Source organism: Bubalus bubalis, chromosome 6 (genome assembly GCF_019923935.1).
Source record: "Bubalus bubalis isolate 160015118507 breed Murrah chromosome 6, NDDB_SH_1, whole genome shotgun sequence".
Classification (NCBI taxonomy): domain Eukaryota; kingdom Metazoa; phylum Chordata; class Mammalia; order Artiodactyla; family Bovidae; genus Bubalus; species Bubalus bubalis.
The window spans coordinates 62392516-62410217 of NC_059162.1; the positions used below are offsets into that span (position 1 = coordinate 62392516).

At 33.8% G+C, this 17702-nt stretch overlaps 1 protein-coding gene across 14 annotated transcripts in view; it reads right to left on the reverse strand.

The window, feature by feature from the left end:
• Window positions 1-17702, reverse strand: part of ADGRL2 (adhesion G protein-coupled receptor L2) — a 302557-nt gene that overhangs the window by 164379 nt on the left and 120476 nt on the right. Inside the window, exon 1 of one of the 14 annotated variants that reach the window (XM_044944796.2) lies at window positions 1297-1892. The exons of the other annotated variants lie outside the window; for them this stretch is intronic. The gene's annotated coding sequence lies outside the window, so the exon portion shown is untranslated. Of the gene's footprint in view, window positions 1-1296; window positions 1893-17702 lie in introns of those variants that run through there. 14 annotated transcript variants of the gene reach the window in all.

The following is a 17702-nucleotide window of genomic DNA, read 5'->3' on the forward strand; positions in this document are numbered from 1 at the left end:
GAAGAGTTGGACACGACTGAGCGACTTCACTTTCACTTTTCACTTTCACGCATTGGAGAAGGAAATGGCACCCCACTTCAGTGTTCTTGCCTGGAGAATCCCAGGGACGGGGGAGCCTGGTGGGCTGCCGTCTATGGGGTTGCACAGCGTCGGACACGACTGAAGTGACTTAGCAGTAGAAGTAGCAGCATAGCAAGAGGAGTCAGAGTAAATACCATAAATACCAGCCTTACAATATACACACTATGAAAGGCAGTTCCCAAACAGAGCCAGCCTCCTCATCTAGCGTCTGAGCGGAAAGAAATTACAAATTCTTTCTGTAAAGTCTTCCCAAGCTCTCCTTAACCTTTTGCAAATAGTTTTTTAAAGTGAAGCAGTGATGGGTATACCTACCCACATTATGAGGTCATGTCTATAACTCAAAATGAACTCTTAGATAATTTAGATGCTATCTCTAAAGCATAAAGAAAATGTAAAACACCAAATTTCCCCTAGATCATGTTGAGCTTTTTATTTCACAGCAGTTAAGATATTCTGAATTTGCTACATGCTTAATGCATCATGCTGCTGTGCTTAGTCGCTCAGTTGTGTCCAGCTCTTTGCAACCCCAAGGACTGCAGCCCTCCAGGCTCCTCTGGCCATGGGGATTCTCCAGGCAAGAATACTCAGTGGGTTGCCATGTCCTCCTCCAGCGTATCTTTCCAACCCAGGAATCTAACCCAGGTCTCCCGCATTACAGGTGGATTTTTTACCATCTGAGCCACCAGGGAAACCCAAGAATACTGGAGTGGGTTGCCTATCCCTTCTCCAAAGGAACTTCCCCACCCAGGAATCGAACCAGGGTCTCCTGAATTGCAGGGAGATTCTTTACCAGCTGAGCTACCTGGGAAACCCTTTAATGCACCATTTGTGATTCTATTATAGCAGGTCACTATATTATAGTATCAGTTTCCTACAATGTAACTTCAATGGAAAAAAAGTCAGATTCTAAATGGTTTGGAACACTGATCAAGCTATAAAGTCACTATCTTGCTTTGGCAACAAACATACCAGAAAGAACATAAAAAATTAATCTGAAGCTATTATCTAGTGTTTATATATGAAGATTCATAGAACTACAAAAGGAATTAGCAAGACAGTCTATAATGAGTTTATTTTATCATGCCTATAGTTTGAGATAAAGCTGTTTCCCTATATATACTCCATGATCCATAACCAACCTATTTTTTCAGCTCTCTCTAAAACCTGTGAAGACAAAATTAGGCATCATAATGAAAGGAATCAGAACTGGCTTACCTAGTTCTAAGAACACCTCAGATGTTCTTAGAAATAAAACAATAACAAAAGGAAAAGCAAGCTTCCTCCTCAATATGCCAAAAATACACAAAGAAAAAAGATACATCAAAAATTAATCTGATAGAGAACACATGGCATACAACCCTGCAAAACCGGCTGGCTCTCTATTCATTTTTCACTCTGAGCTCCCAAAGAATATTCAAAAGACAAAATCAAAAGTAAATGTTTCGTTTACAATTGCTGTACAAAGTACCTGCCTTAAAACTGCAAGCTATTTTATATAAAGCACAGAGAGAAGTCAGATAATTTCATGGCCTGTCACATTTAAAAGGCCAATCATGAACAGTTTCTTAAATCCCACAGACTCCTCAATGATTGTATCAAGCAATTAGAATAACATTAATATGTGGAAGAGGTGCATTAATGTTACTTGCAGTAATTAAGTCAGCCTTTGGAATGCTCCCAGTTCAAGCAAAGAATTCTGACTATCCAGATTTTGGCTGTAATAGGTACTTTTATCTCAATGAACTAATGCATATGGGCTGCTTTCCTACATGCACAACTCTTGAACAACTTTCCACTTTCTTCAAGCAACTCAAGATCAGTGTGTCTTTGGTCACTGGCTATTTGAAAGAGTCCTTGTTTGTGGGAAGAAACAGAAGGAAGAAATCAGGGACTGATGACTGCTTTGTAGGAAACAGCTGCCAAGATAGGAAAACCTCTGTTAGTTAAGGGAAAAGGTGGAGGAAACCACACAAGCCAGACCTCTTTTGTGGTCTCTGGCCAGGATAGAACATTTTATGAACTGATTTAACTATACTAAAACTTCAGTGTATATTTGAGGTTTAAATGTGAAACACAATTTTAAAAATACACTCTAGTGAATTATAAGACAGTATAAATGACTGTTTCTAATAGAAAGAGATTCCAAAATGTAACAAATTCATGGCTTTTTTTCCCCACACAAATAAAGCTTAAGTCCATCCGTCTGTCTGTTCAATGAGTAAAAGAATATCAAATTGATTATTCTCATTCTACTAAGTACAGCCACTTTCACATCAAATAAAATTATTTTCAAAAGTTCAAGCTTTAAATGCAATTTTGAAAACAATCAAAAGATTTTACTGCTGTGATTCAAATGAAAAACAACCTTCCATTTTAAAATGTTAATGAAAATTGAAATACTTAGCAGACCATAATTGGCTAAGGACAGAATGAATAATCAAACATTAGTTATATAATGTTTGTCAAATAATCAAACATAATGAAATTAGTCCCAAGAAAACACTGCTCCTAAATCAAACTGGAGCCACAAGATTCTTACTGGCATAGATGGAGCCAACAGACTTGTCCTTCAAACTCTATAATTACCTGCAAAAGGCAGCTCAGTGTCCCACAATGCAAAACAAAAACAAGGAACAAAACCAGGAAAAGGCTATTACACTTTGAACAAACAGAAAAGATTAAGGGATTCCTCACATTAAAAAAAAATTTTTTATTACCCTCTCCTAGAACTTCAGGGAAAAATTGGGAGTATGAAGGCACAGCGCACAGATGAAACCCCTCATAATGCTAAGCAGCAGTACATTTCTTAATAAAAACTGAAACAGAACATTTCTACTTAAATTATGAATGACTCTTTTCTTATCCTTATCCTTTCAAATTCAGATTCAAACAATTTCATCCTAACCCTGTTTCTATAACTACATGACACTGTCTAGCCAACCTCTGTCAAGATTTTTTTTATAAGTATCCTACTACTCTGTCATGTAAAAAGTCAATTAATGCATCATTACTACTAAACCTTCCAAAGCTCAACAACAACTTCCAGGAGCACACCTCAGCACTGTTTATATCCCAACAGTCCTCAATGTTTTATACACTACTTAAAATGTATAGTTAGCCATAGCCATGTAACAGTAACCTGCTTATATTTATTAGCTGCATTAAACCTCCTATGCCTTAAATTGTCAGCAAATTTAAGAAATCCTACTAATCAGTTTTAGTATCTCTGTATTTATGTTACATTACTAAAAAAATCATACTTAACTTTATATATGTTGACATCTATTTAGCAAAAATAGAACAAATAAAACCCATTTGTTGAAAAGCTCAATGACAGAAGCAGGATATAGCACACTTCAAATCAATGAGGAAAAAAAAGATAACTTAAATTTTTCTAAAAATGGTTAACTGAGGTTGATATCCTATTAAGTGCACAGCCACTATAAAGATTCATATCTAAAGCTTTATCTTTGATTTCTTCTCATGGACACTGAACTACTGTGAACACTGGATATTAAGCCCGAACAACCAAAAGCATGAGAACAGGAAAAAGAGCCATCTAAGCGGGAGACCTAACAAAGTTACCCATCCTTGATATCATGTACTAATGCTGTGTAAAATGAAACATTAATGCTTTGGGTAAGCATAAAATTCTAAGCACTAAATGTATGTCAACTCTAAATGAGAGCTAAAGATTTCTGCACAAAATCAGTCTTTCTGATCTAATTTGTGCTATAAAATTATAATCATTATGGGACAGAATTTACTAGCAAATAAAAGCTGCTCTTCTAAAAACTATAGTTACCAAAACAACAGGATGATACCAACCCCACTCTGCCCCCACTGAAAAGACTTAGAAAATGAAAAATAAATTACAGAAATTCCCCTTCTTCTGAATAGAGGAGAAAACATGGACACCCTTGGGAGTTTTCTTTCAGTAAGCTGTAGAAGTAAAACCCTGTTATCACTCATCAGAAAGTCTTTTTTTAACTCCAGACCTTTGACATTCTTTTCCATTTGAGTTTATTTTCTTTCCCTTCACAAGGATAGGGCTGGGCTGGAAATGCTAACAGGGATATAAAAACCATGTGGCCAAACACTAGTTGCCACCATCTTTCTCTGATTCATTTCTGCACATATTGGTATCAAATATACAGTACTTGCATTAAACTATTTATTTTAAAGTACCCTTAACATTCATTTTTGGTCTTTATTGAGTCTTCTGCATTGTGAAGACACAGATTCTCCTATGAGAGGACTCAAAGGAGCAGCAGAAAAGAGTTCAGGAATCCTCCAGTAAATTACACCTGCTATCTGCTATAATATCTAGGAGTCATGCTGAGCAGGCAAAAGAGGCTTGTACCTGAGGACACTTGGGAGGCACAAACCAGGGCAGTCTGCCATTCTCATTAAAATGCTTCCAGTTGAAATAATAAAAACAAATGGCTGTCATTTTCAAACCAATGCAGGGGACATTTTATGACTGAACATAAAATTGCAAATGAAGTTTCAAAAGAAGAGGGGAAAAAATGAAGCTACAAACCTAGTTCAAAATATTACCTTATATAACATGAAAGTTGATGGCTTCCCCCACCAAAAAAAAAAACTATAAATCCATTTGTTTAAAATATTTTGTATTTATTGTTAAATTATAGTATACCTACAATGTAGAATTTAGTGTTTTCCCCAATCTGGGGGAATGGGAAAGCTATTTTTAAACAGCAGTTCTCTCCAAAATTGACATTTTATTTTTTAACTTTCTTATTATCTGGAAATTTCATGCAACTTTTTTGAATTGAATATAAACTACAGGTACTATGGACAGAAATATTCTGTGAGCACATACTATGCTCATATGCAAAAGAAATACTGTACCAGACACATATCACTAACCCTTATATAAAGGTCAATATTTAAAGGTCAGAGTCAGAAGTCTGAGGCTCAGAAAAGAAATTCCATTACTGGAAGTCACTCAGCTAGCAAGTAGCAGAGCCTGAATTCCAATCAAGGCTAATTACAAGGACATTTTTCCTTAGGTGCTAAACTATTCACTCAGCAAACATTAACAGGATATACCACATGATAAGCGCTAAGAAACGAAAGAGACAAAACTCCTAACCCGAAGGGAGATTACATTTTAGCTCAATAATAACCTTTTCTAAATAAAATGCTACAATTGCCTGGCACATAGCTGCTGCTGCTAAGTCGCTTCAGTCGTGTCCGACTCTGTGAGACCCCAGAGACAGCAACAGCAGCCCACCAGGTTCCCCCGTCCCTGGGATTCTCCAGGCAAGAACACTGGAGTGAGTTGCCATTTCCTTCTCCAATGCATGAAAGTGAAAAGAACGTGAAGTCGCTCAGTCGTGTCCGACTCTTCTCGACCCCATGGACTGCAGCCTACCAGGCTCCTCCGTCCATGGGATTTTCCAGGCAAGAGTACTGCAGTGGGGTGCCATTGGCACATAGCTAGGTTCATCCAAAATGATAGACTACACAGATAAACTAAATAGTTTACTTACATTATTTCATGAAATCTTCACAACATCCTGAGGAAATACAAAGTATCATCCCCAATTTCCCTTAAAATGAGAATACTTAACCTGTTCAAGGACAGTAAATAGTAACAGGATTGGGATATAAGACCATGGTCTACAATCACTATTGTCACTAATTAAGTAGTTCAGATAAACCTACTCACTTTGTGTGTTTCATTATCTTTCCCTTTGGAATCAAAAATATAAACAGAACAAAGTCATTCTGGGATTATGAAAGTGAAGAAATACCAAAAGAATAATGAGTTGATTTTCAAAATGTTTACATAAGTAAAACTAACATCCCTCAGGTAATGATAGCTAAATGTTAATTTTTAGTATTTGCAGTGAGCCATCATAATTTTATTCATTTTTAGTGCTAGTTTAAGTACTCACAATATATGTTATAAATTAACAAATTATTCTGGACAGATGAATCTTATGAACCAAAATACCTGTGAAGTTGGTTATGAGTCAAATTACAAACCTAAGTATTTCATCAAATAGAATTAACAATGAATCATAATAGTCATGGAAAGAACGTTTTAATGTTAACATCTATGATATTATGGTCTCATCACTGTTCATGTAAACAGAAAATAAAAAATTCAATGTTGCTCATGAGATGCAATCTTATACTCAGCTAACTATACCGGATCCTTTGTTCATAAATCATTGTTACTAGCCATTCTCTGAATCAATATTCAGATTCCCTCTTGGTCTATATATATAACCACTAAATGAAATAATAATGACCCAGGATCTGCCATATATTAGATCATCAATATCACCATCAGGGGTTTCTTAAATGTAATGAGGTAATCTGAGTAAAGTACGTCAAATGAACTTAAAAATGAAAAATTAACTATAGAGAATACGTGATGAGAAGCTGAAGAAAATTTTGTGAAGTATATAGCACATTGCCTTTTGTAATCAATAAATGATAAAATTCAGCTGGAAGCTATGTCAGTATATATAGTGTCATCTCAACTTGCAATTCTAAAATAAAATAAATAATGTTAACAATAAAATTGCATGTATGTCAATTTAAGCCAATGATTAGTGATTACATTCTAGATATTTTTGATACTGAAGTGAGTGTTACCTATTAATTATTATATTTATGTATTGGTCCTATGTTAGGTTCTAAAAGGATTATGAAACAGATGAAGATATGATTGCCACTTTCAAAAAATTAAGTCTTCTAAGGATAATTAAATACATTAGAAAATGATTAAGACCCCAAATATGCATTAATAACTGCTAAACTCCCCAAAATTTAATGGTAATAAAGATACTTTACACTAAAATTATGAAAGAGAAGAGAAATAAAATTTATGAACTTGTGTTTCCCTTGAAAACCTTGTGTACCTTGCAGACTTAGGTCAACCAATATCATCGCCTTTGCGGGAAAACTACACATGATCAAACAGCAAGATGACATAAGGGACTTCCTCCAAAAGAGGCAAGTTCCTGTGCCTTAACCAAGGTCATTCTTCATGAAACCCCGCATTCCATACTCTATGTTCTGTGTCTACAAGCAAAACTCAAAATAACAGTATTTTATTGCTGCTAAGTCATTTCAGTCGTGTCCAACTCTGTGCGACCCCATAGACGGCAGCCTACCAGGCTCCTCCATCCACGGGATTTTCCAGGCAGGAGTACTGGAGTGGGTTGCCATTGCCTTCTCCATCACTACTTTTGAAAACTAACTTCATTAACAACATTAGAAATAAAGCTGTAGCTTAAGTTAATGAACAGAACAGACTCTTACTTTCAGTGTTAGACTGAGATTCTATGTGGTCTACAGGTTTGATTCTTTAAAGACCATTCAAAGACTTGTAGGGGAAGGAAAGAAAAATATTTATAGACACGATTAAGAAACAGCATGGACTGAATTATTTTGAATGACTGTTAAATATTTTAAAAAATTAAAAACATAAACTGTAGTTCATTATAAAATTAAAATACAACTTTATGTTTCAGTGCTTCTTAATTACTAAACTCATGGAGTGAGGGAGGTATGTGGTTTTTAGAAGAAGGATTTTCAACTTTAAAATATAATTTTATAATCTCTATTAAAATTTCAGGTAACATTAAAGTGGGAACAAAACTATTTAATAAAAAGAAATATTGCTTATAAAAGGCTGAGAAAAACTGACTAGAAGCTTGAATTACCTGTCAAGACTCTTATCTGGTAAAACATGCATTTCTGCAGCATTTCAGCAATTTTTAAATAAATCTTCCTAATCAGAATACTAATATTTGCGAAAAATATACCCCCTGTCACTCCTCCACATAAAAATCAAAACACTGTCCTTAATAATTACCAAAGATAACAAGTAATTCTTCAAATCTCTTTATCTAAAAATTATCAATAATATCCCATTATGTTTAGAAAGATTAAAAGCAAGAAATTATACAGACTGATATTATAGAGATCAGGAAAAGTTTTTCTGTAGAGGAATAGAGAAGTAAATATTTTAGGCTTCAAGGACACAGCATCTCCATCACAACTATACAATTCTGCCTCTATAGTACAAAGCTGCCATAGACAATGCGTAATGAATAGGCATGGCTGAGTGCCAATAAACTTTACTATAAAAACTGCCAGCCAGTTTACCAACTCTTGCTCCCATACAAGACGGGGACAACTGAATGCACTTCAGTCAAATAATGAACTGATCAATATCAATGTCTACCAAAATATTCAAACCGACTTCAGTCTATTATTTGAAGAAATATTTAAATGTTAAAGATAAATTAACCATGTTGGAACAAGAAAAACAAAATAAAGCAGCATTATATTGACCATAACAAATTAGTGTTTCAGTGTGTGTGTAACAGAGCCAGATGGACAGCATACAGTGATTGGGGAAACTCCAGAAAAGAAAATAAAAGGCATTACCACAGAAGCTATATCTTACTACTTTGGCAGGGTAGAAGGTAAAACCAATCAAAACAGTAAGTAATGGGAGGCTGAAAAATAATGAGGTTTAGACAAGGACCCTTGAGGTATTCTACCACTAGTATGATGGTTTCAAATAGCTGTCAGTAAAAGTGGATTCAAACTTGTGAAATTTCTGTCAGCACTGTTATTCACTCATATGAAATACTGAATATATCTCAGTCCCACATACTGTATTCAAAAGGAAACTACTAAATTCTAGTTTCTTCAATTTCTGCTATAAAGCTAAAAATTCTACAAAACCAAAATCACCAATATTACTCCAAAAAATTATGATGTCACAATAAATACATACATTTCTTTTAGAACAAAAGTATTTTTAGAATTTTCCAATTCCTTATATCTAGTCTCTTCCCAGTCAATATTTGACTGCTACTATTATAGTAAATACTTTTATTTTCTGCAATCTAATATTTCTTGAAATTGAACAGCCACACTGTAACATACCACAAGAATAATATTTCTAAGCTACAATTAATAGGTATCACATTTAAAATACACGAAGGCTAAACTTTTCTATCAATATTATATATAAGACAAAAGAGCGGAAAAGGTTACAAATTTTTAATAAGAGCATTATATTATGGTAGTAATAATCTAGGTGTTTTACTGGAAGTGAAGTGGATTACTGTAAATGAAATTTCAGTCCTGAAAATGTCCTTTCAGTTTTACAGATAACACAAAATGACTTTTTTTCATGTCTCTAGCGATAAGGATAAATTTGCCACACATTTAAATGGTGCCTTCACACTTCCCACCCTGACTCATGAATTAATAATTTAGTGACATTAATACAAGAAGATAAATGATAAAAAGGTTAAGGCTCATGGGTCAGCTATATATCATACTTCTTTTAGCACAGCTAATACTTCTCTGCCAATTATAGCTAAAACTTTTTAACAGTTTTCGATAGCATTTTTACAATCTAAGTAGCAGCTTATGCACACACAATTTCACACAATTCAGGCTTAATAAATCTCCTGCTGGTACCAAACAATCATTCTAGGGGATTAAAGTGCAACATCTGTTAACATTAATAATGTTTTATATAGTCACATGTATTAAAGAGGACTCTACACCATTATTAGTCTCCTAAAAATCCTTCTAGACCAATATACTGATTTAGCATGAATTATGCATTTATGCTTCACAGTAACAAAGAAACACATTAATGTGAAATGGTAAAATTAAAAAAAAAAAATCACACCCACTATGGAGTAACAGATTTCCTTTGACCTAAGCTTACTAAGTATACCAGTACATGCACAGATACATACACACACAAAATTAGCTCAGTCTCTAAAAGTTTTTAAAACCAAAAAAGTCCTCTGAAGAATTAATTGTAAGTTTGGATAAAATACACTGCTGTGAAGATGAAAGTTACTTCATTTTCAGGTAGTACGCATTCACTCACAGTTTCATTGATTCTTTCCCTGAGATGTCATAATCCCCTTTCATTCCTTTCATTCCCTCTGCCCTTACTTCTTTATCAACTTGTATAAAATTTCTTGGCTAATTTCTGGCCCTCCAACCAACTTGCCGACTTCTATTAGATTAATCTTCCTAATTTCACTCTAAACCATAAAAATGTGTAAAACTGGAACTAATCCTAGAAATCACTTTATACATAAGACAAAAACGCTTAGGGTTGTGACTTAACAAAGGCAGATCTCAGAAGTGCTGATTTGCAAATTCTCTCTTAGTAATAATAATATATTATTATCTCACTGTAATTTAAGTATCACAACAAACCTAGTATCTCAGTTTTAACAATAGAGGGACTGGAGGGGCAGTGGTAAAAGGAAAATGTTTTTTAAAAAATTGGCAAAAAGTAAAAAACAGGAATAGAGCCCAAAGAGATCTAACTTCAAAAATAATTCAACCCTCCATTTCTGTCGAACTTGATTTTGAATATGCCCTTCAAATTCTAGTTAAGATTTATTTTTACCCATATAGAAGACATTCCCCCTCCTTTCCACCTAAGGAAATTCTTTACAAACTTCCACCTATGCCATAAAGCCAACAAGATCCCCTCCAACTGAAAAAAAAGAAAAAAAAAACCTCTTTCCTAAAATTCCTTCAATCACTATGTGTACCATTTGTATAACTGTGATTGGGATGATTAGCTTATAACTCCTCTTCAATTAAGCTTTTAAACTATCATAAAAACCTCTTTTGTAAACATTTTCAATATTTATTTTTCTTCAATGTCTCTTCAAACCAAACAAAAAAAAAAAAGAAAAATGTCCAGGATACATACTCTGTTCAAGGCATTGAATCTGGTACTGTACAATACAATGATGTGGAAGATTATTATAACTTTTAATGGATGTTAATTACTATAATTTTTAATGGATTTCTTTTTAGGCTAACAACTAAACCTAAGAACAAACATCCTTTATTTCCTACTCTTCCTCTTTAACAATTAAAGTAATTCAATTTTTGGAGCATGGGAGGCTTATCCTCTCCTCTGCACCTTTCTTGGCATATTTCTGCTATTCCCTCTGTCTAGAATCCCTTCTGCTAACTGCTCTTCCTCTTCCAAGACTCATTTTAAGCCGATCACTTAACTATCTTACTCTGTCCTTCCCTCAGCCTCCATGTCACATAACAGAGGAGTATGGCCATTTGTGTACAAAATACAATATGCCTACCACTAACACAGGATTCTGAAGTTTTTTCAAAATCGTGCATTAAATGAAAACAGAACACATGGCTTTCACATCTATAACCTCAGTTCGGGTACCCTTGAGTAATGCCTGGCAAATAGCATATAATAAATATTTTCAACAAAAAAAGAAGTAAAGAAATTAGGTAAATAGAAAGGAGAGAGGAAGGAAGGGGTGAATGAATAAACTGAATGTTCAGGAATCAATTTGAAAAAGACAAAGAAAAGTAAATGAACTCAGAAACTGAAGTATCAAGTTGAAAAACAACATTTTTAAATGAGAAACAAATTTAGAGATCTCCTAAAATAGGGAATTTTAAGCATTTTTTGAAATACTTTAATATTGAAGAACTGCCAATTTAAGACACAAAAAAATAAAAATAGCTTTTTTTCAGAAGTTGAATTTATCACTGTTTGGCATAAAATAAGTTTCTGTTATCATTTATAGAAGTCAAATAAACTCCCTCAAGGAAGTTTTAAAAACCACCAAGCCTCCTCACTGTAAGAGAGAGGTAGCAAAAAGGTCCACTATTAGTCAGGAAACTAAACCTACAACTTAGGCCCAACCAAACTCAAGTAGAATAATCCCCTGATGAAGTTTTTCTTTAAAACTTCAGATTTCCTTCAACTTATGGTGGGGTTACTTAAATCTCTATAAACACATATGAGTTGAAAATATCTAAGTCAAAAATACATTTAATGCATCTAACCTACCAAGCATCATATATTAGCCTAGTCTAAACTAGCTTCCTTGGTAGCTCGCATGGCAAAGAATCTGTCTGCAGTGCAGAAGACCTGGGGTTCAATGCCTGTATCGGGAAGATCCTCTGGAGAAGGGAATGGCTACCCACTCGAGTATTCTTGTTTGAAGAATTCCATGGACAGAGTCCAGTAGTCTTGCCTGGGAAATCCCATGGACAGAGGTGCCTGGCAGGCTACACAACTGAGCGACAAACACACAAAAACCTAGCTTATCTAAAATGTGCTCAGAACACTCACTGTAGTCCACAGTTGGGCAAAATCATGTAACACAAATACTATTTCATAATAAAATGTCGAATATCTCATATAATTTATTAAATACTGTACTGAAGGTGAAAAACAGAATGATTGCATAGGAACAGATATTTGTCATTGTGGTTAAGAGCTGCAAATCGCTGCCATGGCCCACCATCAAGAAAATATTGTAGGGCCTACAGCTAGCCAGTAAAGAGTCACAATTCAAAAATTTGAAGTACGGCTTCTGGTGAACACATACCACTTTCACACCATGGTAAAGTCGAAAAATCTTAAGTCAAACCATTGTAAAGGTTAAGTCGAAAAATCTTAAGTCAAACCATCGTAAAGGTAAAGTCAAAAAATCTTAAGTTAAACCACTGTAAATTAAGGACCATCTGTATTTGAAAATTCAGTAATTAAAATACTGAAAATAACTTAAAACTTTAAAAAGTACTACAAAATGCGCAATTACATAAAACTATATTAAGTATATCTGAGAGATCTGCTTTTAAATAAAACAGTACAGGGTAAATAAACAAATCTGACATTTATTTTCAAAGTACGCTAAAAACAGGCAAGATAATTTTCTCTGGCAAAAATTTTTGACAAAATGGGCTTCCACATCTACATATTCTCCCAGCAATGTTTTGAATGAGAAAACACTGTTTCCAAAGTGAAATCCTCTTACAAGTCCATTTTTTTAAAAATAAAGATCAATATAAAGGTACAATAATATACTTAATCACCATTCAGAACAAAGAATGAAAAAATTAAAACCCACACCTCGTTTCTGCTCCAAAATTACAGGACTGATATTAGCATTCTAATCCAACACCAATCTTGGGCTTATATCTCACCTCTATATGAAAAAACAGTAAATTTCACACTGGGAATTAAACTTCAGCCTTAGTTTGCAATTAAGGTATCTGACATTGCCTATAATGCACACAGGTCGGCACTGCAGATTTCTTTCTTTTTAGTATTTTTGATTTACTGCAGCTGTTGAAAAACCATGGCTACTTCTAAATCCTAACTTTCTACCCTTCCACAGAACAGCATTTGCAATTAAATTGACTAATATACAAGTCAAACAACGTTGACAATAAATCTAAGCAGCTTCTTTGCAGAAAGATGTCTGAATGTCAAATATGAAATTTAACAAGTTTTAATAATTAGACTCTGTAAATGGTACTATATATACGTCTGTCCTAATTTGGGAAGATGAGCTTCTCACATAATACTAATCACACTAAATATAAAAACACATTCTGGCGTTTCACTAACTTAAATCTTGAAACCCTACAGCTACAATTTACAAATTTAATTTTATTAATATTTTTAATCAAACCATAGTTATTATTCAGCTTCATATAATGCAATTTAGAGTAGTTTTCTGCTGTGAATACCAGAACACAATGAGATTTTAATCAGATTTTAGTATTAGTCACTAGAAAACATTTTGGAAAGCAGACAACCACTACCACCCCCTAAAAACCTATCACTTCAAATTAAAGGTAAAGATAATCCACCTATGATATCTAATTACCCACTGAAGAAAGAAATTGCAGAAGAATGACTCTTTGAATACTACAAAATATCTGATGCCAAAATTTGGGCCACCTCTGCTAAAAGATTATATAAAATATTAAATGCTATTATTCACAGGTTACTAAGTGAGTAGATGGTTACACCATGGATTTGTTAGAATATTTTGTTAAAATTTCTTACATATCTTATGACCATTAAAAATGTCTTTTAAAAAAATTCTTTTAAAGATGTCTTTTTAAACATTTCTATTTTATCTTAAAATTCACAATACAGTATCAATAACCACATTTAGTTAACCTCCCTTTATTTCAGGTTGATTACCTTAATGTGAATCTGTTTTCAGCATAACTGATCCAGCAGTAGAAAAAGGGTTAGAAGCCAGCCTTCATACCAGGATACAATTCTGACAAATACCCTCCACTGACTTCCTTTTAAAACTGTGAATACATGGGAGGAACCTAATCTTTAGGATGATTGGGGGGCAGGGATTTTGAAGCTATGATTATAGGTCAGGAAGAACTACCAAAAAAACCTTACTTGGGATGGTTTTCATATGGTAATTCAATCAGGCATCTTTACTGTAAGAGTAAAATGAGAAAGACAATTTATATTCACAGGTGGACGGATGGGTATACATCAATACTTCCTGTTTTCAGTATGAGAACATCAATTATGATAAAAGTCAGGTCAGTTAGTGACATACCAGATTCAGGAAGATAGCAAGAATAATAGAATACCAATCATAAAAAATATTCAAAACCTCTGGGCAGATTTAAGAAAAAGAGTAAGAGGGAACATACCAAAGAAAAGTGAGAGAAAAAATAAAATTTAAAGAATGATAATAGATGTCAAAAGACCAAGCCTATACTTAATACATTTATTATTATCCTTATAATTCCTATATTTAAGAGGAATCAGAAACTGGTTAAGTTCTAGTGCAATTTATTGTGATCTTCATTATCATCCATGATAAATGTTTATTCAAAAATATATTGAAGGCTACTCCAAGTTAATTGCTAATAATTGGGGCTGATAGGTGGTTCTGGTTGTTGTTCAGCCTTGTCACCCATAATTAACAAGATATAAAGGATCAGCTACAAAACCTGAATGTTACTGCTGGGTCTAAATAACAGAAAGCTACTGAGGAAATGATTTCATTCTTCTTATAATGAACAAGACGTAGCTGGGAAATTTCCTATGTACCAACAGAATAAATATCTAAGTTCATGATTTAGAAAAAGAGAAAGCTAAAATAAAGATAAATTGCAATGAATTAAAAAGGGGGGAGGCAGGCTGATAGCTAAGGAAACCTAAGAGTATCGAATTAGTTGGTTAAGGAGGTACTAAGAATGTTACTAAAATGCAATGAAACAAAGAGTATCTCAACAAGTCTAATCATGACAAAAGAGCTCTTTCACTATTAAATGAAGACTTCTCCCTAACCAAATTATAATTGCTGAATTTTATAATCTTCACTATCTTGAAGGCACCTCATAAAAACACAAATATACACCTAAACTAACATGACGTTAATCAACTATACTCCCATATAAAACAAAAATAATTTTTAAAAAATCTGAAGGAAACTACAAACCTAAGTAGAACACAAATTAACCAAAAACCTAAACCAATAGTTTCAAATCCACATAGTAAGTTCTCACTTTAATCAGCACTTGATAAAACATGAATATCTCTTAAAGATATGCAGGTATATACTCAAGAATATTTTTAGAGACATCTAAAGGAAGCAAAATAATAATATTTCACAAATCATATTAAAAATATACATATCAACTTGAAGCAATTTTTGCACAGCTGATATTCTTTAGGCATAATACACACACCTCAAAATAATGTCAGAAAAATGGGTTCGTTCCTCCTCTCTCGCTCTCAATAGGCTAATGGCAGGAATGAACGACTCGTATAGAACCTAGGTTTTGATTCCTAGCTCTACCTCTACCCCGAATTCAACCAGTGGCCAAATTCTATCCCATCATTTAAAAACTTTTCCAGTTTGTCTATTGCCATTGCCTCTCATCTGGACTGTCATCTACACCTTCTAACTAGGTTTCTGTTTACTCCAGTATTTCTGTACTCTAGTTCATTAGTTACACCATGATGACAGCAATTAAATATAACACTTGCTTAACTGAAAATATTAACAGCTTTTTATGGCCTTCATGATAATGTCTAACCTGAGCATATAAGACTCTTTGTAAACATGCCCCTAAGATCCCAGTGTCATCTCCCTCTACTTTCTGGGCAATCCATATCTTCCATACTTCCTTAAGGCACCTTACTAAGGTACCATCAGCCTTTTTTTCGCCCTGATCTGTCTCTGACTTCTCCTCCTCCTCAAAAAGCCTTCATCTGCAAAAACCCTCCTCTGTCTTCAGATCTGTTTAAATGGATTCTCTTTTTTCCATGTTATTCATTTTAAATTCACTCCTGCTACCCTGTATTTCCACAGCCCTTCCTCTACGCTTCAGGTTGGAATATTACAGTATAATTATAGTTATTTGCGGAAATATCTGTTTCTCTGATGAGATTTTAAGCACCTAGAGAGCACAGTCCTTATACAGTACATTTTTTCAGGCAGGGCCTCAATAAATGGCTGTTGGTTTAATATAAAAACAATTAAAGCTCTGAAGTTAATGGATAAGTAGATGAAATGTGCTAGTAGGAAAAACTGCACTTGTAAACAGTAAAAACAAACAATATTTTAAAATACAGACTTTAAGACCAATGAAAGTGAGTGCATACTTTTGGTACGGCAATTTGGACAAATTCGATACTGTAAGTACAGTCACATTTTTAAAACCACATGTGCAGCCATAATAACCTCTGTGGCAATTGTAGGAAACCAAAAATAACACCCTGAAAGTAAAATCCAAAGCATTACAAATACTGTGAATTATTAAAGTAAATCCACGTCGTTAACTGTCATTTATACATATACAACATTGCCTGGAAAGGTTACTGTGAACTACAGAAGAGTTAACTGTACTTTGAGAACATACCCGCATATGAAACATCCTACTTTTCAAAAGACAATTTAGGTATGACTTTTACTTTAATTAAACTCTCAAAAATTATTTATTATAGTAAAAATTGGCCACTACTGTGTATCGTAATACAATTTAACTTATCAAAATTGGGAGTAAGTTGTAGGATAATCGCCAAAGATGGATGGCACTGGATAAGTGACATCTTCTGACTTTGAGAAACCTATAAATTGCACAACACAGAATGGTGACAAGGTTGACCTAAAAATTAAGATTTCTTTCTTTCAAATTTACCTTTATGACCTTATTTGTACCCTACAAATGTCCCTTTACATTAAAAGTTCGTGTAAGGAGTTTTAATTAGATTAACAGTCTGAAATATAAGCTAATTTCAAAAATGGAAACATCGGCCTTTCAGCTAAACAACCAAATACACCACTAGGTGTTTGTATCATACGGTGAAAGACAAAGACAAGTTTATGATTATTATGTCACAAACAGGTACACACACACACTAGAACAATTTTCAATTTTTTACAATTTCTAGTAAATTATATACACATTAAACCAAAAGCTCTGCTGTTCTAGATTTATTATTATTCAACTTCTTCACCCGTTGTGCTTGCATAGAATCAATAAAACTCAAAGTACATATAAAGGAATTTCACTACTGAAGATAGGGAGCTTCTAATTTCCACTGAATTGTTTGTAAAAATAATTTTCAATCTATTCATAATTGTTGCAATAGAGGCAAAAAAGTCAACGGTTTCTATACCATCGTAATAGGTGATTTTAACCTAGATGTCAAACACTTAAATTTCATCAATTTTTGATTGTGTGTTAAAATGATGTAAAATATTAAAGCTTTAATAAGAGTTCAGCATTAAAAAGTCAATTTGGTA